Raw genomic sequence first — 24,865 nt, forward strand, 5'->3', positions numbered from 1 at the left:
TTGAGAGCTTTGGAGCTGACCCCCAGTCTCTGCTCCCCATCCCAGCTTTCACCATCCTATCCCACCATACCATAGTAAATCCTGCTTCTTTTTTTTCTTTTTGGGTCACACCAGGTGATGCTCAGGGGTTACTCCTGGCTCATGCACTCAGGAATCACTCCTGGCGGTGCTTGGGGGGACCATATGGGATGCTGGGAATCGAACCTGTGTTGCCATGTTGGCTGCATGCAAGGCAAACGCCCTACCTGCTGTGCTATCGCTCCAGCCCCAATCCTGCTTCTTTTTAAAAATACTTTTTAATTAAAGAACTGTGATTTACAAAGTTAAGTTGCATTTTAGGCATATAATATTTCAACACCAATACCAGCACCATTGTCAACTTCCCTCCACCAGTGTTCCCATACTCTATCCCCCTGAACTTTATAAATCCTGCTTCTTTAAAAAAAATAGGAGGGGGCCGGAGAGATAGTACAGCGGGTAGGGTATTTGCCTTGCACACAGCCGACCTGGGTTCAATTCCCAGCATCCTTTATGGTCCCCTGACCAAAAGCCAGGAACTGAACCGGGTGCTCTCATATGCAAAGCAGGAACTCCAATTCCACCCAAGGACACATTTGAGAAAGGAATGCTATACCTAAACTCACAAAGAAGTCTCTTTTTAGGATAAAATTTGTTTCCCTGTCATCCCATATGGTCTCCCATGCACTGCCAGGAGTAATTCCTAAGTGCAAAGACAGAAATAACCCCTGAGCATTGCCAGGTGGGTAACCCAAAGACGGAGGGGGGAAGTCCAATGGGGGGGGATGATTCTTACCACAAGACCTGTCTATCATCCTCCTGAGTGTGTAGTCAAAGATCATGCAAACTCATGTCCACACAAAATCCTGCTCAGGGATGTTTATATGAGCCTTGTTCCTAATTGCCTCAACTGGGAAAAAGCCAAGATGTCCTTCAGGAAGTGAATGGGTAGATTATTGGCAGTTCCTGCAGACAATGGTATGAGCAAGAAGGAAAAGAGCTGTTGAGCTATGCAAAGATGCAGAGTAAACTTCCATGCAGAGGATTCTGTGAAAGGAGCAGATCTGAACAAGCTATTTACTAAATAGTTCCCACTGTGTGACATTCTGAAAAAGAAAAAAGCAAAACTCTGGAGACAATCAAAAGAGCTGTTGTTGCTAGGGGAGAAGAGAGGAGGGGAGAGGGGCCAAATACAAGGGCCACAGAGTGTTCTCAAAGCAGTGAAAACATTCTGCAGGACACTGGTAGTGGTACTTGTCATGATATTTTTGTCCAAATGCATTGAATGGACACCACCAAGATTGAACCCTGATATCAATTGCAGACTTGGGGTGATAATCGCATGCCAATGCTGCAGGTTTGTTATCAATAGGACTCTGTGATGGGGAATGCTGATATTGGGTGAGGAGAAACTAGGGGTGTGAGGAAGGGGGTTCCTAGGGATATATAGGAACTTGACAACTTTTTTTGGTTTGGGGGCCACAGCCAGCTGTGCTCAGGGCTTAATCCTGGCTCTGTGCTCAGGGATCACTCCTAAGCACAGAGGGACCATATGCAGTGCATAGGGTTAAACCCAAGTGAGTTGAGTGCAAGACAAGCACCCTAGCAACTGTACCATCGCTCCAGCCCCATTTTCTAGCAGGTTTGGGGAGGTGGGGGGAGGTACTTTACACTTTCTGTTCCAGGTTACTATGGGCCTAAAACACCTAAACTAGAAAAATCCTTTAATATATATATATATATATATACACACACACATATATATATATATATAAAGAACTCCAAACAATTTCACCACTGATTCACTGATTTAGGCATTCCCTCACTGCACAATTATAAACAAGGCAATGTGATGATTACCATGGGTCAGAAAACCTGATTCAGGGCCACCAGCTCCCTCAGAAAACTGTCTAACAGCAAGCCAGGGAGCATTAATCAAGCCATTCAAAAAAGAAAAACACCGCCCTCATTTTCTTTGAAAAAACACAGGAATTAGTGACTACGGAAAAAGTCCCTACTTTTTTCTCTTCGAAATTGATTTCCAGCGGAGAAGAGCAATTCGTACATTGTCTTGGGGGAGCATTTGTTTGACACCACTGATTCCAGTCGAAGGTTTCGGCCCCTTTCAGCATGGGAAAGAGCCCAGCAACAAAGATTCCCCAACTCCTGCTGCGCTGTGCTTCTCGGCCTTGCGTTCAATCACTTGCTTTCTAATAGGGCACAAATGGGGAGCAGTCCTGCTGTTCCCTCTGCTCTTGCAGCTCCCCCTTTCTTCCAGCTGCTTTCCCTTCAGGGCTCCTCCAGCACCCGTCATTTCCCCCTGAGCCCTCTGCTCTTCTCTGCTCCCAGGCCGGCGATCCTACCTTTCACCCCACTGGCAGAGAGCACAGTTGAATGTTTCTGAACCGGAGCTAATGCTATGTTGCTTCAAACCGCCTCTGTTCTCTCCTTCCACAGAACGACGCCTAAAGAGCAGCCCCCTGGCCGAGCTTGGGTTAAACGGTGAACCTGACGCCACCCCGTGGTGAAATGAATAACCAGCTGTAAAAGTTCACATCCCGAGGGGAAACGTTTTGTCATCTTGCTAAGTAGCCATCTTTTTTCGGGTTTTGTTTTGTTTGTTTGAGGAGTACAAGCGGCGGTGTTTCGGGTTACTTCTGGCTCTGCAGTCAGGAATCACTCCTAGCGGTGTTAGGGGACCATATGGGATGGCTAGACGCAAGGGAAACGCCCTACCTGCTGTACTATTGATGTAGGCAGGTAGATAGGGAAAGGCTCTCTGCAATGAAACAACGTCTCATAGAAGAATTCTAGGACCAACCCACCCTGTGGAGACAGAGAATAAGGACTTGATAAGACCATCCCCAGACCCTGAAGATATGGGCCTCCTCCCCATGAAATTCCTCCTTTCCGAGAACCCCCTTTCAATCCGGTTGACTCCAGCGACCCAGCCCCAAGGAGATTCCAGGACATTCCAAGTCAGATGACTCTCGAACCCGCTTTCTATCCGGTTGACTCCAGCGACACAGCCCCAAGGAGATTCCAGAACATTCTGAGTCAGAAGGATCTATAAGAACCAGCTCGAGAGCCCACTTGGCGCTCTCTCCACCCTCGGAGAAGCCCGCGTTCCCTCTGGACGCGTTACTCTCTCTCTCTCTCTCTCTCTCTCTCTCTCTCTCTCTCTCTCTCTCTCTCTCTCTCTCCCGCTTATCTGCTTATCCCTTTCTCTCCCTCTCCAAAAGCCTCCAAATAAAACCTGTTACTTCACTGCTCGTCTACTCCTGAAATTCTTTTCTGCGAGCGAGACAAGAACCCCAGAAACCTCGGGTACGGCTTGGGACTGGTCTCTCCTTTCCTGCGAAGAGCAAATTCTCGCCCCAGCTTGAGTCCGTGGCTCCCCGAGCAATCGGGTGGCGGGGATTAACTCCCGTGCCGAGAAGATCAAGCGGACTTCAGGTGTGGCTTGACGGCCACCTCGTGGGGCTGGCGGGGCTCAGGCCCGTGCCGAGCAGGTGCTCACTGCAGACTTTACCGGTCCTAGCCTACCCAGGGTTCCGGGTGGCAGAGGCGGGTGAGGAGAAAGTGGCTGTCTTTCTCCTCCCCACTTCACATAAGTCACCCGTGGGGCCCACCGACATCACTATGGCTCCAGCCCCTAATCATTTTTCCCTTTGGTTTTTGAACCACACTCGGGTATGCTCAGTGCTTTTTCCTTCCTGGCTGTGCTCAGGGATCACTGCTGACTGTTCTGGTAGTACCATATGGGCTTGCGGTAATAGGACCTTGGTCAGCTGCATGGAAAGCAAGTACCTTGCCCTGTGTACTATCTCTCCAGCACGTGCTTTTTATGTTCTTGGTTCACACCCAGCTGTGCTCAGTATTACTCCTGGCTCTATTCAGAGATCATTCCTGGTGAGGCTGCAGGGCAATATGGCATTCCGGGGACAGCACCTGCGTCAGCCACATGGGAGGTAAGCACCTTAACCACTATACTATCGCTCCAGCCCCAAGCCATCCTTTTTGTTGATGTTTGGTGGTTTTGTTTATTTGTTTGGGGCCACACCAGTGGCCACACCAGAGCCTACTCCTGGCTTTGTGTTTAGGAATCACACAAAGCCACCCATCAGGATGATGGGGCTCCGGGGACCATAAAAGGTGCTGGGGATAGAATCAGGGTTGGCCACGTGCAAGACTAGCACCTTATCTACTGTCTAATCTATTGTATGACCTGTCCAGCCCCTTTACAAAACAAATACTTCAGGTATGATAAGGGGGCTGAGAGATAGTAGAAGATCCTCCAATGCTGTCCATATTGATAAACTTTTTAAATTATAGTTTAGGTGATAGATTTACAATAGTGTTTAGGTTTCTGATATTGTGTACAAAATTACTGCCCACCAGAGCCATTGACATGCCCAAGCCCCCCACCACCATTTGCCATGTTATATTTTGAGGAACGAGGCCCTGAATCAGATGAACGCTGACCAACTTGTCTTTCCTAGATTAAGAATGTGAGGAACAGGTCTAGATAGCCTTTTCAGATCCTCTTTACAGGAACCCGCATTGCAAAATAACTTGTTTTTCTGCCCCTGAGCAAGGAACTTGGAGACAGGTGCCCCGAGTTGCAAGTCACAAGAAGGGTGGGGGTCAGACCATATGTCTCTCACAAGACCCATGTCTGCCCTAAAAACCAGGATGTTCCTAAGCACTGTCGCAAATAATGATCTTTAAACTCTAGGCTAAGGAGTGATGTACTTTTAAATGGATTGGTTAGGAAAGCATGTGTTACAAATCTATTGGCTATGAAATGCGCAGGCTCTGCTGTATTGGCGGTGAAGGCATACTATATAAGATCTCCTTTGGAGAAGCTCGGGGTCTTACCCAACTGCTGGACCTGCGTGTCCGCGTAGGTAGCTCGACCCTGGCTAGCCAGTCTTACAATAAATCCTGCTTGCTGTTTGCAGTCTCTGTAGTCTCTTTGTCGTTAAAGGGAGATTTCGATCCACGCCCTAAACTATATATACCATTTAACAGTTAAAGACAGTGATGATAGAATAATGCAGTGTGGAAAGTTGAGCCAGTAGAGTCATGTTTAATTCATGCCATAAGAATTTTTTTTGTTTTTGGGCCACACCTTGAGATTCTCGGGTTACTCCTGGCTCAGTGTTCAGTAAATACTCATGGAGGTGCTCAGGGGACCATATGGGATGCTGGGAATTGAACCCAGATCATAGGTGTGCAAGGCAAACACTCCCTACTCACTGTATTCTTGCTCCGATTCATGCTGTAAGATTTACTTCTATCACAAACCCTCCTGCCACTTTCTTCCTTCATACCTTTTGAAAATTTTTTTCTGTTTTATTTGGGGGGTGGATGTTTTTGTTTGGGGGCCACATCTGGTAGTGGTCAGGGCTTACTCCTGTCTCTGTGCTCAGAGATCACACTTAGCAGGGTTCAGGGAACAATACGTAGTACAGAAGATCAAACCTGGGTTGACTGTGTGCAAGACAAGCACTCTACTATCGTTTCAGTCCCTGGTCTTAGGTTTTTTTTCAGGGATCATTCCTGGTGATGCTGGGGTGCCAGGGATCAAACCTGGGATGGTAGCATACAAGGCAAGTGCCCTACCTGCTTTACTATTGCTCCAACCCCAGATACATGGTTTTTGTAAAAGTATCACACAGCCTCTGTTCCCCAAGTTTGTGTATAGAGTAAGTTATTTTAAATATTACAAGTTTTTTATTCTTATTTTTTGGGTTTTGTACCACATCCAGTGGTGCTCAGGGCTTACAGCTGACTCAGCACATAAATCACTCCTGGTGGGCTAAGAGGACCATATGGGATGCTAGAGATCAAACCCAAATCAGCTGCATGCAAAGCAAGTGCCATACTCACTGTACTATCTCTCCAGCCTCAGAGAAATCATTTTGTGGCCCTCAAGACACAAGCAGAAAAAAAAGAAAAGACTGTTGATCCAGGAGGGCTTTTGGTTCTCCATATTATTTTCTTTTTTTCAGATTTTTTTTTGGGGGGAGCACACCTGGCAATTCTCAGGGCTTACTCCTGTCTCTGTGCTCAAAAATCACTCCTGGCAGGGTTTAGGGTTCTATATATGATGAAGGTGATTGAACCCAATTTGGCGGTGTGCAAGGAAAGTGCCCTACCTATGCTGTAGTATCATTCCAGTGCCTCCATTTTCTTTTGTTGTTTCTTTGTTTGGAGGTCAAAACAGGTTTTGCCCAGGCTACTCCCAGCTCTGTGCTCAGGGCTCACTCCTGACAGTGATTAGAGGAATCAAGCAGTGCTGGGGATTGAATCCAGGCCTCCTGCCAGCAAAGCCTGTGCTGAGCCCTTTGAGTCATCTCTCCGACCCCTGGATTCTCCACGTTATTCACATAATGCTTCAACCCTGGCATAATATTTTTTCTGCTTCTTTGAAAAATATGACTGCTTTCCCTCATTTATCACTAGACAAGAGAACCAGCCATGATAACAATAATTATCCCCTGTACAGAAACACATTTTCAAGTGAAGATATTTTGGGTCTGGAGCAGTAGTAGAGCAGGTAGAGTGCTTGCCTTGCATGCAGTGGACCTGGGTTTGATACCCAGGAGTGATCCCTGAACACAGAGAAGCCCTGAGCACTGCTGTGCGTGCACACAGCCCCCAAAAAGTGAAGATTGTTTTCTCCATTTTACAGAGCTCTAGAGGCTGCAAACTTGATATAGCATGATCAGCTTTTTTTAATAGAAATTGATTGTTTCAACAGCTAGCATAGCAATTAGTCACCCAGCATGTTTTACCTGGATAGCTCAGGCAATTGTTACTTCTTATGCTTTAGTCTGAAATTAGATAATACAAACTTCAATGAGTTTACTCTAAATAGGTTCACTTGGAGTCAGAGCGATAGTACACCTGGTAGAGCATTTGCCTTCCACGTGACTGACCCAGGCTTGATCCCTGACACCCCATATGGTCCCCTAAGCTCACCAGGTATGACCTCTGAGTGCAGAGTCAGCAGTAATCCCTGAGCACAGCTGCGTGTGGCCCCAAAACAAAAATAAATATATAAATAAATAGGTTTCCTTTTCTGTAGTGTCATAAACTTTGGGATAATGCAATATGACTTCCCTTTTTGGGGGCGGGGGAGAAAGGTAGATGACACTAGCCACTCTAGTCATTTATCCCCAGCTTTGTGCTCTGGGATCCTAGAGGGCTCAGGGAACCCTGTGCAGTGCCAGGAATCAAACCTGAGTTGACAGCATACAAGGCAAGCACCCTATCTACTGTACTCTCTAATTTCTGTTCTTGATTTTTTTCATATGGTGGTAATGTTTTTTTGTTTTTGCTTTTTGGGTCACACCTGGCAGTGCACAGGGGTTACTCCTGGCTCTACACTCATAAATCACTCCTGGCGGTGCTCAGGGGACCATACGGGATGCTGGGAATCGAACCCAGGTTGGCCGCGTGCAAGGCAAACGCCCTACCCGCTGTGCTATTGCTCCAGCCCCTGGTGGTAATGTTTTATGTTTTGTCTCCAGATTGCTTATATTTACGACAACACATGAAGGCTTTATTTTACAGTGCTGGACATCAAACCATGGTCAGCTGCATGCAAGGCAAGCACTTTAACTCCTGTATGATCTCTACAGTCCTAGGACTTTGCTTGAAATGTTTAAAAATTACAGCTGTAGATGCTGGAGAAATACTATAGCAGATAGGGCATTTTCTTTGCATTCAGTCAACCGGGATTCAATTCCCAGCACCCCATATGCTCACCTGAGCCCCACTAGGCATGATCTCTGAGCACAGAGCCAGCTGTAATCCTTGAGCCACCTCGCAGGCCTCTCCTGAGAAACGAAGAGACAGGAACACAGACTTGATGGTCCATGGGCACTTAATTCAGAACCGAATAACATACTTCAGAACATCTGAGAAGTTTGAGGTAGGTGTGATTTACGGTAGGATAACACCGTTTTGTCCTTCCTGCATAGCCTCAGGTAGTTTAGGTTTATAACAATGTGTTGGGTTGCTCCCATCACAGTGTTCCCATTCCTCTGTGTTTATTTGTAACTTCTTTCAATGTGCTCTGTTGACTTGTAAATATTGTTTTTCTCTTCTCCCTAAGTCCTTTGCATAGTTTATTCAGAGCAATGTCCTTTTCGTATGGACACAAGAAGACATGCTTTTGTAATGTGACTCTCAGTGATATTTCCCTCCTGGGCATCTGTTCTCTCACCTAAGCCTCAGCTGCCTTTATTTCCTTTAGCGCCCCCAAAAGCAGGGTCCCGATGAGGGACTGGATGGAACCAGGGCAAGTGGTAAGCTATGTGCTACCCTGGCATTGAGATGGGCCTGGCCAAAGTGCCATAATGCTTAACTATAAGTTAAGAGCTTGGTCATGGACAAATGCGGTCATGATACAAAAAGTAATAACTAGATTTGGACCCTGCTAGGGTTAGGAATGATTAATCTGGCCTGAGTGCTGTAACTAGTATTAAGATGTTGATAGTTATGGGACTGAGGAAAAGAGAAAACCACCTTAGGAGGTATTTTGCCTGGGGCAGTCAGGAAGGGCTTTCTTATGTTGATTTTGCTACCTGACTGGGTTCAGTGTCATCCCAGAGTGCTGGGGAGTTGGAGAGACAAGAGAGCTGGAGAGAGAAGAGAGTAGGGCGGCTAGATGGACCTCGGAGAGGCTAGCAAGGGGGACAGAGAGAGAAGAATGTAGAAGGATATTGGAGCAGGCACGTGGAGAGAGAGAGAGAGAGAGAAAGAGAGAGAGAGAGAGAGAGAGAGAGAGAGAGAGAGAGAACAAGCTGCGAGATGGAGCGCAGAGAGATGAGCGGGAGAGACAGGAGGAGACGGGAATAAGGAGCAGTGTGAGACCAGAATAATAGGAGGCTCAGAGAGACTGGGACAGGCGCGTTGGGAGAATGGAATAAACGACAACTGATCAATCAACCGGCTTGGCCCTCATTTTGTCCGCCGTCTGCCCCATGGTCCAGCTGCCTCGGCTGGGTGAGTGACCCTGGCCCATCCCGAATTGCGGGCGGCTAGGGGAAGAGCTGTAGGGGGCCCCCCTGGCCGCCCTTAAAGATTTTTTACAATTTACAAAGGTAAAGCATTTTGATGGAGGCAATTTTTTGGGAGAGATTAACTCAAGGAGACATTCAATCTGAGACTATACTGAGAAATTTGCTCAGGGGATGCTTTTCTCTTTCCCTTGCTGCTATTACATTAAACAATCACATTAAAAGTTTACTTATTAATATTTGCAGTTATTTGAATAGACACAGTAAGAAATATAGATTCTAAAACTTAGTTCTCTGGGTTCTGGGGGCTAAGGTTAAAAGCAGCTGGACTTTTACTATAAATCCCAGACTAAATCCTCAGGCCGGTTTAACTACGTCATGGGGTCCTGTTCTTTAGGTCACTACAGCTTGTATCAAGACCATACTTAATGATTTCTAGATTCTCCCCTATTGAAGCTGGGATAGCTTTGTCCTGGATTCAGGAGTGACCTCTGAGCATAGAGTCAGGAGTAAGCCCTGAACACTTCCAGGTATGGTCCCCAAAACGAAATAAAACAACAAAAATAAATAATACTGAAGCCAAAGATGACTAGGAAATAGAGAAATGGATTCACTAACATTTCACATTTCTATTTTTCTTTCTTTCATCTGAGGGAGGCACACCCGGCGATGCCCAGGGGTTACTCCTGGCTCTGTACTGAGAAATAACTCCTGGCTGGGCTCAGGGGACCATATGGGATGCCAGGGATCGAACCCAAGTCACCCCTGAGAAAGGCAGGTGCCGTATCTGCTATACTATTGCTCCAGTCCCTTACTCATGCATTTCGCTGGGAATGTAGTGTCAAGAGTCATCCTGGAAGATGGTTTGTGGGGTCTTTTTGGTTTTTTTTTCGGGCCACATGCAGTGGTGCCCAGTGCTCTAACCAATTTGAGTCATCTCTCTGATCCCGGTTTTCAAGGTCTTATAAAGTTTACTGTGACTTGCTCTTCAAGTTGTGTTCTCCCTTGAACACATACCTTGCTTGCCTGTCTCTGCCTTGCTTGATTGCCCTTGGAAGTTCATGTTCTATCTTGAAGACATACTTCCTCTCTTCGTCTCTGCCTCAATCTTTCTAAGTAAGTTTCAATAAAAAACTATCTTGCTTCAAAAAAAGAAAAATAAAGGGGCTGGAGCAATAGTACATTGAGGAGGGAATTTATCTTGCACACATCCAATCTGGGATTCAATCCCCAGCATCCCATATTGTTACCTGAGCACTTCCAAGAGTAATTCCTGAATGCAGAACCAGGAGTAACCCCTGAGTACTTCCATATGTGGCCCTTCTTCAAAATAAAAATAAAGTTTTAATATACACTTAATAACTTGTCAATTTTTAGTTTGGGACCACACTGATGTTGCTTAAGGCTTATTTCTGGACTCAGGGATCACTCCTGTCAGGGCTCAGGGAACCATATGGAGCGCCATGTCCAAAGCAAGCTCCCTACCTGCTCTACTAACTTATCATTTTTTCTCCAGACTGTGGCCTAAGAAATAGCTGAAGGGGCTGAGCAAATGATGTGCAAGCGGGAAATGGGGGATGGCAGTGATCACCAAGCACAGACCTGAGCCTTGTGTGGCCCCAGCATTTAAAAGAGAACAAAGAAAACAGAAGAAAACGTATTACAGGACCCTGAGAAATAGTACATCAAGTAGGGCTAAAATTTAAAAATGCTTTAATTAAAAAATATTTTAAGGGGCCAGAGAGGCAGGCAATTGCTTTGCATGAGCCTTACCTAGGTTTGATCCCTTACGGTTCCCCCAAGCCCCGCCAGGAGTAATCCCTGAGCATAGCTAGGAGTATGCTTTGAGCACTGCAGGGTGTTGCCCACCCTCCACTCCCCAAAACCCACAAATACATAAAACTTAAGGCTGTAACCATGCTACCTAAACTGTAACATTAATAATTTTTTTTCCCTTTATTTTATTTTATTTTTTTTAAAGTTGTAGATTTACAATTTTTTGTGCTTTGGTTTCAATTATACAATGATCAGATACCCATCCCTCCACCAGTGCCCATTTTCCACCACCATGGATAATATCCCTCCCACCCCCATCCCCCCAACATTAATAATTTTTAAAGCCACTAGAGGGCGCAGGGGAAGAGACTCTAGTGGTAAAGTACATGTCTTGATAAGGAAGAACGCGGCGGCACTGTTGGGAGAGAAACTGTAGATAACACAAGAGAAAAAGCTATTGTCCAAAAGGATATTATAAGTCAATCAAATTTTGGAAAACTGTATTTGTGAGTGATGGGAATTTGGCTAAGTCTGGATTTGATCCCCAGCACTGCATGTTCCCCAGCATTATCAGGAGAAACCCACGAACACTGAGTCATATTTAGCTCCTGAGATCTGCCAGGCGTGGCACAAGCAGAAAAATCAACCAACCTCCCTACCCCCGCTATACGTGTCTACATACGAACATGGAAACTCAGAAAAATATAGAAAGTACAGAAATGATGGGCTGAAGAGATTGTGTAGCACATAAGATAGATATTTGCCTTGCACAAGCCCAACCCAGATTTGATTCCTGGCATCCCATATGGTTCCCTGAGCCCCACAAGGAGTGATCTCTAAGTGAAGAGACAAGAATAAGCCCTGAGAAACACTGAAAAGGGCTCAAAAAGCAAAAAAGAGGAAATTACAGAAATGAGAATTATGAGTCAGGAATATGGTACAGCAGCTGCTTGTCTTGCACAGAACTGACATGAGTTAGGACTCTTATATCGAATAGGTTCCATTGAGAACTACTAGGGGTGATCCCTGAGCAGAGCCAAGAGCAAGCTTTGAGCACAGTCAGATGTGGCACACAAAAACACACACAGAAAGGATAAGAAATGAGGCTAGGCTGTTGGGTTCAAGTTTGCCATTTATCTCTACAAGGTATTTTCTTTTGTTTCTCTGTTTCCTTCTCTTTTTGATATAGTCTCATGTTCAAAAGTCAGTCACACACTTGGTTACTGGAATCACAAAGGCCTCGTTTATGCAAGACAGGAACTCTACCATTGACTGAACCACATCCTCCAACCCAAAGGAGTTTCTTCTTTTCTGAAAAAACGTGCTGACAGTTGGATGACTGCTCTGCGATAAGAAAAAACACTATTTTTGAAATGACTGTAAAGGAAAGAGGAAGCAGGGACAAAGAGATAGCTTAGGGGGCTGAGTTCATGTTTTGCATGCTGGAGGTTGTGGTAAGATGACCAGCACCGTGATCATCTGAGCACCATGGGGAGCAACTCCCCGTCAATAAACTGGAAGTCCCCTCCACAGATTATATCAGGGTGTGACAAACGGAAAGAAAATGAAGTCTAGGGGCTGGAGTGATAGCACAGTGGGTAGGTTTTTTGCCTTGCACGTGGCCAACCCGGGTTCGATTCCCAGCATCCCATATGGTCCCCTGAGCACCGCCAGGGGAAATTCCTTAGTGCAGAGCCAGGAGTGGCCCCTGTGAATTGCCGGGTGTGACCCAAAAAGCAAAGAAAAGGAAAGAAAAAGAAAGAAAAAAAGAAAATGAAGTTTATGTAATTGCATAGGGAAGGGCTCTCCTTCCAAAGCAACTATAAAACCACAGAGAACCAGAAGAAGGTCCTGCAGATAGCTCAGTATCTGCTTTGCAACTCAAGCCTTCTATTTGGACCCTCACCACCACCTCACATGCCACTCTGATGAGTAACACAATCAAATATGTCCTAAGCTTAAACATAGAAATCACCATAGCAAAAAGGGAAGAGAACTGGAGCTGGAGAGAAAGTCTAGTGGGTAGGGCGCTTGCCTTGCTTGCAGCCAATTCAGGTTCAATTCCCGGCATCCCGAATGCTGCCTCCAATATTTCCAGGAGTGATTCCTGTGTTCAGAGCCAGGTATAGCCCCTGAGCATTGCTCGATGTGGCTCAACAACAACAAAATAATAATAGAGAATGGGATCATTAAAACACACACACACACACACACACACACACACACACAGACCCTAGAAAAATGGTCTTTTTCCTCTGGCTGGAGCACAAGCGAGCAAAAGCAAAGCCACAAGTTGCCCTATTTAGTCTCCCACTTAGAAAACTTGGCCTGGTGCACTGGTCTTTAGAATTCACTGGAAGTCTTGGTAAAGCATAATAGCAAGGTAGTATCTACTAAGGCTGAGGGCAGAGATTTGGCCTTTTTCCGCAATTTTGTAATTTCTCAGCAGTACAGATGGACTCACAGATCTCACTTTTGAGAACTCTGGTCTGAGTCTGGAAAAGGAGAACCGGGAGGGGCTGTAGCAAAAGTACGGTGAGAGAAATCTTGCTTGCCCACACCCGACCCAGGATTGATCCCCAGTACCCCGTATGGTCTCCTGAGTACTGCCAGGATTAATTCCTGAGCACAGAGCCAGGAGTTAGCTGTGAACACTACTGTGTGTGACCCAAAAACCGGGAAAAAAAAGGAAAATCACCTGAGCCTGAGAGGGTGGGTAGGCATCACCCACTCACTCCCACTCCAGATCTTCAGACTTGGGAGCTTAAGATGTCTCCCTCCAGGGCTGTAGTTTCCAGTACCTCTTGACAATATGGGAAAATTGTGCGGATCTAATGAAAGCGCTGAAAGAGGAAGCCTCAGTTCCCCCTTGATGGCTGCTCTGAGCATATGAGCAGTGCCCTTTTAGCTGTCCCCTAACCTACATTTCTTTATTTGGTTTGGGGCCACACCTGGCAGTGCTCCAGGCTTACTCCTGCCTCTGTGCTCAGGGATCACTCCTAGCAGGGCTCCAGAAATGCTATGGGGTGCCAGGGATGGGGGTGTGTCCCTGACAAGGCAACCTCCAAGCCCATCCCATCCTACATTTTTCACATTCTTGCACATCCCTAGGTTCTTTCTGATGAGAGGGAAATTAACAGTTCCCCCCAGATCATAGATTCTGCCCCAGATCTTAAGCTCACCTGAGACTACATAATAATGGGCAATACCCAAGGCAAATGATGAACTAGACCAAAAAAGGTCCTAAACTAGCCAGACCGCTCTGTAAAACCTTTGCACTCATTTTAACATTTTTGTCACTGAACAAGTAACACAAAGACCCAGTTTTCCCATAAAACCCCCATAAAATGATCCATACTTAGTCCTATGCTAAGATCCTCACGGGCTGGGGAGTATTTTTTTCTTTCTCTTTTCTAATTCTAAGCATCTTTATTACTCATTGTTTTATTTTTGAAAATACTGAACAACCTGGGGGCCGTTGATGGACACAGAGACCCACTGTCACCATAAAACTTAGGCCAAATGGAAACGGAATTATAGAAATGACAGCTGATGAGCGTCTCCAGTTTCAAAGTGAAATTGATTTCAGGTTAGCAGGAGGAGAAAAACGAGCAGAGCAGTCAGGATCTCGGTTTCCACCACCTCCCCCCCCCCCCCCCCCACTACTGCAGCCTGAAGCCTTTCCAGTTGCCAGCAAGCAGTTGTTTTTTTCCAAACCCGAAAGGCGGGAGAAGAGACCCTCAAGATGAGGTTGGCGGGTTGCAGGCAGTCATTTCTGGCTCAACAACGCCACCAAGAGGAATTTCTTAGAGCCTGTAGCCAGACCCGACAAACAGCAAAAGGCTCTTTGTCTGCAACTGGGAGGCCCACCGGCAAGTCCTTGAGAAAGGATTCAGATTCAGATGGAAGGTGATTTTATTCTTTTTTTTTTTTTTGCTTTTTGGGTCACACCTGGCGATGCACAGGGGTTACTCCTGGCTCTGCGCTCAGGAATTACCCCTGGCGGTGCTCAGGGGACCATATGAGATGCTGGGAATCGAACCTGGGTTGGCCGCATGCAAGGCAAATGCCCTTCCCGCTGTGCTATTGCTCCAGCCCCGATTTTATTCTTTTTTTTATTTTTTATTTGGGACCTAAATCTGGATGTGATCAGGGCTTACCTCTGGCTCTGCACTCAGATCATTCCTGGCAGGGGCATGGGGAACCTATGGGGTGCCGGGATCCAGGCCGGGTCAGCCATGGGCAAGGTAAACGCCCTACCCGCTGGATTATTTCTTCCGATCCCTGGAAGGTGATTTTAAAAAGTGTAGATGGGACTTTTGGGGTTGTTGGTCATTGTTTTGGGGCCACGTCCGATGAAGCTCAGGACTTAGTCCTGGCTCTGCACTCAGGAACCACTCCTGGAGGTGCTTGGGGAACCATATGGGATGCTGGGAATCGAACCCGAGTTTTCTTCGTGCCAGGCATACTGCATATCCTAGATGGTACAATTTGAGGATTAACAAGGATGACTGTTGTGTGGAACGGTAGTACAGTACCACCAGGTTTAGCCCCCAAATTCAAAAAAATAAAGGGAAAAATTAGGATAGGGCTTGAGAGATAGTATAGCAGTAAAGGAGCCCACTTTGCAATCTACTGAGCTATTAGAATTCCCAGAACCACATGTGGTCACCCAAGCACCACCAAGGGTCATTTCTGAGCAGAGCCAGGAATAAACCCTGAGCACCACTAGATGTGGCTCAAATATGCCCCACAAAGAAAAAAAAATCAGGGTAATGTGATGGCTGATAGTATGTTGAATATTTAGGAATTATTACTAGAACATTGCTATTATTTACCTATTTTGATTTTGGGGGGCCACACCTGGCGGTGCTGAGGAGTTACTCCTGGCTCTGTACTATGAATTACACCTGGAGGTGCTAGGGTACCATATGGAACGCCAGGGATCAAACCTGGGTCAGCTGCATGCAAGGCAACACCCTGCTGTCACTCCTATCACTCCAGCCCTTAAAAAATTATTTTTTTTTGGTTTGAGGGTCACACCTGAATGTGCTCAGGGCTTACTCCCTACTCTGTGCTCAGGGATCACTACAGGCAGGGACTTAATGGAACATGTGGGATGCTGGGGTTGACCGCATGCAAAGTAACCAACTGCCCTACCTGCTGTACTCTTTTTGATAACAAAAATATTTTTACTGTTTTTCAGTTTGGGGGCCAAAGCCGGTGGTGCTCAGGAATTACTCTTGATGTGCTCAAGTGCTCAGGGACCATACAGGGTGCCGGGGATTAAACCCACATTGGCCATTTGTAAGGCAATAACCCTATCCATTGTACTATCGCTCCAGTCCCTAAAATACTACTTTTAGAAGTGAAAATGGTATTGGTATCTGTATTGGTATTGAGGTCAGATCTTCTAAAAAGTATTTATCTTGGGGCAAGTGAGATAACAAGGGTTAAGGTCAATAGTTTGATCCCCAGCACCACCAGGAGTGACCCTTGAGCAGAGCCAGGATTAGCTCCTGAGCACCACTGGGTGTCGCCTAAAAACAAACAAAAAGAGTCCTTAGTTTTGATTTGGCTCTGCCAGGATCACTCCCAGGAGTGTTCTGGAAAATTATGAGATGCTGAGGATTGAACCTATGTCTCCTGGTGTGAAGCATGAGCTCAACCCAGTTATACCAATCTCTCAGGCCAAGAAACATATACTGACATATTCCAGATGAAATGATGGTTTCAAAATAATGTGTTAGGGGCCGGAGCGATAGCACAGCAGGTGCTTGCCTTGCAAATGGATAACCTGGGTTTCATCTCCAGCATCCCATATGGTCCCCAATCCCTGCCAGGAGTAATTACTGAGTGCACAACCAGGAGTAAATCCTGAGCATTTCTGGGTGTGGCCCCAAAACCAAAAATTAAATTAAAAAAATACCAAAAAAACAACTAAGCAAAAAAAGAAATACAAAACCACAATTCCCTTGAGCACCACCAGGTGTGGCCAACTCCCTCCAAAAAATCCAAAATAATTTTCAGGGTATGTAATAAATGAGGTACCAATGAAATAAGATTGGTTGTGAGTTCATGAGGATTGAAGCTGGGTGATTGGTACAGAATGTTCAGTATCCTGCTCTCTAGAGATTTATGCCTGCTTTAACTTTTCGTATTAGTTAATAAAAATCTATTTTGACTGCTGGAATGTGGGCTTTTAAAACCACAATGTGATAGTACAGCAGGTTACATGCAGCTAACCGGGTTTCAATACAGGCCATCCCATATGACCACCTGGTATGGCCATGTGTAGCCCAAAAACCAAAAAATAAATAAATAAATATGAAACCACTGTGCCCTTAATCCAAAGCTTCCCTTGCATCCTCTCAGGACATGCTTCAACTGTACTCTTAATTGTACATACACCTTGTGACATGTGACCTACTTAAGTTTTAGATGTCCAAGTTTCATAGAATCCTGAGTCACTGAGCACTTATGAGTCATTTCCTAAATCCATAACACCCACTTACTGTTGAGGAAACAGCACTAACAGTCCATATTTGGCTTTTCTTTTTCCAGTAAAGACAGGCTTGAATTAGTGTGGTTTTGTATTTTGTACATACTTGGAATTAAGTCTAGGGTTTTTTGTGACGGGGGGTGCAGTGATTTGGTGGCCACACTGAATGTACTCAGGGGTCACCCCTTGTCTGGCAGTACTCATAAAACAGCGGTAAAGGCACTTGCCTTGTACACTCCCAACCTGGGTTCAATTCCCAGCACCCTATATGTCCCTCGAGCCCCACCATGAGTGATCCCTGAACAAAGAGCCAGAAGCAAGCACTGGGTACCACCTGGTGTGGCCCCAAAACCAAAAAAATTTTAAAAAATTATCAGCATCCCTACAACTGTTTCATAGTTAAACATCTCATTTCCTGGTTTACTAACCACTTCATGCATAGTTTTCATGTGCAGAACCCCTTGTGAGAAATGGACTTAACCTTCTCCAGGCAGCACTGTTCCACTATGGCTTGAAACCTTTACAATTGGAGCCTGAGAGATAGCACTATGGGTAAGTCACATGCCTTGCATGTGACAGACCAGTTTTCAATATACGATACCCCACTGGGTCCCTCGATGGTGGCCAGGAGTGATCCCTGAGCACAGAGCCAAAAAGTAAGTCCTAACTCCCCCAAACCCCACCCCGAAAACCCAAAATACCAAGGGTGGGAGGATGCTGTGTATCCTGGAACCCTGGGTTTGATCTTTGGCACTGCCTTCTATTCTTGCATTGGAAAACCAAGCAAAGCCAAGCAACCAAAAACATCTTACTAGTGGTGGGGCTCAGGTGTAGGGCCCAAGCTTTAATTGTGAGAGGCCCTGTACCAACAAAAATAAAAATCACAAAAAAAAAAACCCTTGGCTGGCAAGATAGTACTTGCACTCAGATGCTCCAGGCTCAATCCCCAGCACCACATAGGGTCCCCCACAAGTCCCACTAGGAGTGATACCTGAGCAGATCCTAACTAAACACAGTGAGGTGTGGCCCAAAAGGAAAAAAAAAACACTTGCTCAGAATGACACAATGAAGGCGTGGAATATGATTCAGCAATAAAGCACTTGCCTTGCATGTGTGAGGTCGAGTTTGATCCTTGATACTGTATGTTCCACCAAGTACTCAGAAACTGCCTCTGAGCACTTCCCAGTATGCTCTCCCCACCAAAAAATTACTGAACCACGTAGTTCAATATTGTTGGTGATACAAAAAAAAATTGTTGATGATCCATGAAACTGTTAATAAGATTTGAATCCAGTCTCTCCAGTTTCAGATGCTCTTTTCTGTTGTTTTTGGGCCACGCTGGTGGTGCAGAGATTACTCCTGGTTCTGAACGAAGGGATTGGGGGGTATATGGAGTGCTGGGGAACAAACCTGGATCAGCAAGCCAAGTGCCTTACCAGCAATACTATTTCTTCGGCCCCAGTATGAACTTTCTTTTCTTTATGTAGGAGTACTGCTATTTATTCAGCCACTGATTAGCTGATTGATTTGGGCATGAACTCCACCTTACTTTTTTTCATTTTTTATAATTTTATTTATTGAATCACCGTGAGAACAGTTACAAAGCTTTCGGGTTTAAGTCTCGGTCATACAATGAAACACCTGTACCTTCAGCAGTTCCCATTCTCCACCACCAAAAACCCCAGTATACTCCCATCCCACACCCTCCCCCTACCTGTGAGGCAGATGATTTCCACATTACTCTCTCTCTACTTTGATTACATTCAATATTTTGACACCAGACCCACCATTATTATTTGAGATTTTACCCCAACACTCAGATCTGCTGAAAAGGCAACAGTAGACCATTTGTTTTCTATTGTTTGTTATGAATAACATATGATGTTGTGTGGCTGCAGTAGTGGCTGCGCGATTTTGAAATTCCAAAATTTCAACAATTAAATCTGGAGGGATTTCTGCCAAAACCTGCTGGGTTCCAAGATTTGTTCCTGAGTCTCTTGGATTATGGCCATTAAGCAGCTTGATCAGGAGCCAGAAAGGCCGTTAGTGGGAGGTGACTTGGGGTCTTGTTGGGATGGGGAGGAAAGGGCTGGCTCCACCCCATCATGTGAGGCCCCACGTGTCTCATCACTGAGGGCTCAAACCTGACTATCCAATGGCCTCTGGAGGATGGCGGTCACTGAGTCGCCTAGGGGGAGCAGGCAGAGGGACAACACCTTTTCTCCCCTGGAATCGCCCGGCGCTAGTAACCTACTGTGGCGTCCAGACACATTTCTGCCAAAAGCCACTGTGTTCCGAGATTTGTTTCTGAGTTTCTGGGATCATGGCAGTTAAGCAGCTTGATCAGGAGCCAGAGAAGCCATCTGTGGGCGGCAACTTGGGGTCTCATTGGAACGGGAGGAAAGGGCCGGCTCCACCCCCATCCCGTGAGGCCCCACGTGTCTCATCACTGCGGGCCCAAACCTGACTGTCCAGTGGCCTCTGGAGGATGGCGGCCACCGGGTTGCCAGGGGGAACAAGCCAATGCATAAAACCTATTCCCACCTGGGGTGGCCCAGCGCCACTAACCTACTTCAGGGACCACATGCATTTCTGCGAAAAGCCTCTGGGTTTCAAGATTTGTTTCTAAGTCTCTGGGATCATGGCCATTAAGCGGCTTGATCAGTAACCAGAGAGGCCATACATTGGCAGCGACTCGGGGTCTCATTGGGATGGGGAGGAAAGGGCCGGCTCCACCCCCATCCTGTGAGGCCCCGCGTGTCTCGTCACTGCAGACCCAAACCTGACTGTCCAATGGCCTCTGGAGGATGGCAGCCTCCGAGTCGCCTAGGGGGAGCAGGTGGAGGGACAGCAACCTTACCCTCCTGGGGTGGCCCAGCGACAGTAACCTACTGTGGGGACTGGACGCATTTCTGACAAAAGCCGTTGGGTTTCGAGATTTGTTTCTGAATCTGTGGGATCATGGCCATTAAGCAGTTCGATCAGGAACCAGAGAGGCCATGCCTCCAATTATATAGCTGAGCCGGAGGTGGTTTGTGGGTGTGTCTCCCATATACCTAACTTCTGGCCATTTACTTTCTTGGTAAACTTTGCCCCAAATTTTTGGGGTCTAGCCAAAGGCACAGCAGCAATTTGGGGTATCTGGAATTCTGAAGGCACCATCAGGCTGCTGATGCACTCGCCTCACAGGTACAGATTGACCTGCTGGCGGCACCATACGCCCTCCCAGTATGATCTTTCATTTCGCTCAGAAATGATACAGAATTCTCCACCACCTTGCATTTTGCCTAGACTCCATCTTTGGCCAGGAATCACAGGCTGACTCCTGCTTAAGCAGCTCTTTCGGCTTCATGGCCTACTGTTTTCTCAGGCAAAATGAAACCATTGGATACACCTGGATTAGCAGTATGGGGTGAGTCATGCTCTCAAGTGATAAATATGACTGTTAACAACCTTCTTTTCTTTATACAGTGCCCCGGATGGAAACCAGGGCCTTATCCAGGATAGGGTGGCAAGGCTGAGGCACCTCCCCAATGCCCATTTGTAACTGTTGCTCTGTAACATTTTATTTCTATGAGCTTGAGAGCACTTGCCTTGCAATGGTTGACCTGAGTGCAATCCCTGACACCCCATTTAGTCCCCCAAGCCCTGCCAGGAGGGAACTCTGAGTACCACTGGCTATGGTCCAAACCCCCCCCCCCCAAAAAAATAAAGAAATGTAATGCATGTCAGCTGCAAACTGGCCTGGAATTCAACAATACCATGATGTTCTGTTGACTGTAAACAACCTCATAGATCACCAACCTTAAACAAGGTTATGATAATGATGACCAAAACAAAAGTAAATAAATCACAATCACTCTCCAGGTTGGAGAGACAGCACAGCAGGAAAGATGCTTGCCCTGCACACAGCCAACCTAGGTCGATCCCTGGCACCCCCTATGTCTCCCGCCATGTCCTGCCAGGAGTGATCCCTAAGCTCAGAGCCAGGCATAAACCCTGAGCACCACTAGGTATGGCCCCAAAACCAAAATAAAAGTTTTCCTAAGTTCTAGGAGTAATTAGTTCTAAGAAAAAAAATCAAACGTGAAGAAGGGTTCCTGGGAACCTCCGATTTAAATCAATTCTTTTCAAGTACAAGCTTTCATTGAAAAGATTTGTAGGATTGGACTGTTGTGAAATATGCTATCAAGAATTCATCTGAGGGGCTGGAGCAATAGCACAGCGGGTAGGGCATATGCCTTGCACGCGGCCAACCCGGGTTCGATTCCCAGCATCCCATATGGTCCCCTGAGCACTGCCAGGGGTGATTCCTGAGTGCAGAGCCAGGAGTAACCCCTGTGCGTCGCCAGGTGTAACCCAAAAAGAAAAAAAAAAAAGAATTCATCTGAAAAGTGTTGTCGGACACCCAGTTAGCATCCCAAGAATTGTTTCTGTTTTAGGGTCATACCCAACAATGTTCAGGGGTAACTCCTGGCTCTGCACTCAGAAATTAATTCTGATGGTTCTCGGGGAACTATGTGGGGGGCTATGATCAAAAATAGGTTAGCCGCATGCAAGGCAAGTGCCCTACCTACTCACTCCAGCCCCTTGCTTTTCTTTTCTGCTTTTTTTGGGGGGGAGGCGGGGTGTCTTACCCGGTGATGCACAGGGGTTACTCCTGGCTCTGTACTCAGGAATGACTCCTGGTGGTGCCCAGGGGACCATATGGGATGTTGGGAATCAAACCTGGGTCGGCCGCGTGCCAGGCAAACGCCCTAACCACTATGCTATCACTCCAGCCCCTTGCTTTTCTTTTAAAAAAAATTTGGGGGGGGGGCTGGAGCGATAGCACGGCAGTTAGGGCGTTTGCCTTGCACGCGGCCAACCCGGCTTCGATTCCCAGCATCCCATATGGTCCCCTGGGCACCACCAGGAGTAATTCCTGAGTGCATGAGCCAGAAGTAACCCCTGTGCGTTGCCGGGTGTGACACAAAAAGCAAAAATAAATAAACAAATAAAATTAAAAAATAAAAAAAATTTTTTGAACACATGGTTCTCAAACTTTTTTTTTTTTTTGCTTTTGGTTTGGGGGCCAAGCCTGGCAGTGTTTGGGGCTTATTCCTACCTCTGTACCTGATGATCTCTTCTGGCAGGGCTCCGGGGACCCTCTGTGGTGCTGACAATGGAAACCAGGTTGGCAGCATGCAAGTAAAGCCATTTACCAGCTGTCTCATCTTTCTGGCACATGTGTTTGACTATTTTTATGCCCCCACTCCTTCTCCTTTCCCTGGTTGGCATCAATCTATCTGCAATGAGCAGGGCTTGCCCATGTTCCGGGGTGGTTGCATTTTCAGCTGTGGTACTCACAGGGGCTTGTGGTCCTTGTCTCACTGGCAGTGGTGCTCACCAAGGTTTCCACACTTTTAGTTGTGCTGGCACACGTGCTTGCTGCACATTCATAGTTTCAATTGAGACACATACATTCTGACTGTGGTGCTCACACACATGTTCACAAGAGGTTGCACTTCCCTAGCCATGGCACTTGGACATTGTTTTATTCACAGTGCTTACTGAGGGGGGGGGGGGGCATTCCTCACCCTTCTTGTGGCGCTCATACACACCTGGCTGTGGGGCAGCTGTAAACTGCTTGTGGACCTGGGAATTACACATAGCACAACTTCTAGGATTATGCTTTGCACATATGGGACACCAGGGATTTCAACTCATGATCCAGTGTTTGCAAGATAACCCCAGCCTGTGCTATTCCTCTAGGTACATAGCTACTTTTATATTATTTTATTTTACTCGGTTTGGGGGCCACATCCAGCAGTGCTCAGCTCTTACTCCTGGCTCTGCACGCAGGGAGCACTCATGGTGGGCTTAGGGGATCATATGGGGTGCTGCGGCAAGGGAATTGAACCCAGGTTGACCTTGTTCATGTGGCCAATCCGGGTTTGATCCGTGGCACCTCATATGGTCCCCTGACAAGAGTACTGCCAGGAGTAAGGGCAGAGACAAAAGTAAGCTGAGAGCTGTGAGTTGTTCCCCAACCCAAAATAAACAAAGTCATAAAAGAGTTGGAGAGACAGTACAGTGGGTAAGGCTGTACCCGAAAACATTTTAAGTCTCATAATATCAGGGCAAAAGAGAACGTAGAGGAGTTAAGGAGTTTGCCTTATTTCTGGCCAACTCCAGTTCCATCCCCTACACTACATAGGGTTCCATGCACCATAGCAAGTGTTCCAATCACAGAACCAGTAGTAGTCCCTGAGCACAGCAGGGAGTGGCAAATATGTAATACATTTACAAAGCACTTGCCTTGTGAGGTCTTGGGCTTGAGACTTGACACCATACACATATACATTCAAAAAGTAAACTAAAGGGCCAGAGAGTGAGTACAGTAGGGAGGGTGTTTGCCTTGCACGTGATCAATCTAGGTTGAATCCTCAGCATCCAATATGGTCCCCAGAGCACCACCATGAGTGATTCCTGAGTGCACAACCAGGAGTCACCTCTGAGCATGGCCGGGTGTGACTCAAAACATAAAACAAAACAAAATGTAAACTAAAAAATTTGTGGGGGGCACACCCAACAGTGCTCAGGGATTACTCCTGATCTACCATAAGGGATTACTCCTAGTAGGCTCAGGTAACCATATGGAATGCTGGGAATTGAACCTGGGTTGGCCACCTGGGTCGGCCACATGCAAAGCACCCTACCCACTGTGCTATCTCTCTAGTCCAGTCCCTAAAAAGTAAATTTTAAAAGTAATTTAAGGGATCAGAGCGATAGTACAGCAGGTAGGGTGTTTGTCTTGCATGCGGCTGACTCAGGTTCAATCTCTGGCATCCCATATGGTTCCCCCCCAGCACTGCCAACTGCCAGGAGTAATCTCTGAGCACTGCCTGGTGTGACTTAAAAACAAACAAACAAAAGAAGAGTCAGAAAGGAACAGCTGGAGCACATGTTCTGCGTGGAAAAGGCTGGGCTCAACCCTTGGTACCACATGGTTCCCTGAACAATTCCAGGAGTAACCCCCAAGAAGTAAACTGTCTGGGAGTATCCCCAGAGTCTCACAGGGTTTGGCTCCCAAATTAAAAAGATATCTTCTATTAAATGGAACTGCTGGATCAAATGTATACATAAAAACTTAGGAAAATTTTGCTAAACTGTCTCAAAATGCTTGTTTAAGGGCTAGTATAAGTCCAGAGAGATAGCACAGGGATTTTTCACACAGCTGACTCCATTTCAATCTTAGCAGCACATATGGTCTCCGGAGTACTGCCAGGAGTGATCGCTGACCACTTCCAGGTGTGGCACGCAAATCCAAAATAACAACAACAACAACAAAAAAAACATGTTTGGGCCTGATTGTATGGGGGTTAAGATGCTTGGCCTTGTACTACATATGTTCCTCCCAAGCACCACCAGAAGTGATCTCTGAGCACAGAGCTAAATGTCCCTGAGCACCACTGGGTGTGACTCAACACCCCGCCCCCAACAAATATATCTAAAACAGGTTACTATGGTGACAGAGAGAGAGTAAAACAGG

General features: G+C 46.4%; 1 protein-coding gene across 1 annotated transcript in view; it reads right to left on the minus strand.

Moving 5' to 3' along the window:
* WAS (WASP actin nucleation promoting factor) overlaps positions 1–7,863 on the minus strand; it is a 55,645-nt gene extending 47,782 nt beyond the window's left edge. The window contains exon 1 of the mRNA XM_056128661.1: positions 7,798–7,863. The gene's annotated coding sequence lies outside the window, so the exon portion shown is untranslated. The remainder of the gene's footprint in view (positions 1–7,797) is intronic.
* Positions 7,864–24,865: the final 17,002 nt, after the last annotated feature.

Source organism: Sorex fumeus, unplaced genomic scaffold (genome assembly GCF_029834395.1).
Source record: "Sorex fumeus unplaced genomic scaffold, SorFum_2.1 ptg000065l, whole genome shotgun sequence".
Classification (NCBI taxonomy): Eukaryota; Metazoa; Chordata; class Mammalia; order Eulipotyphla; family Soricidae; genus Sorex; species Sorex fumeus.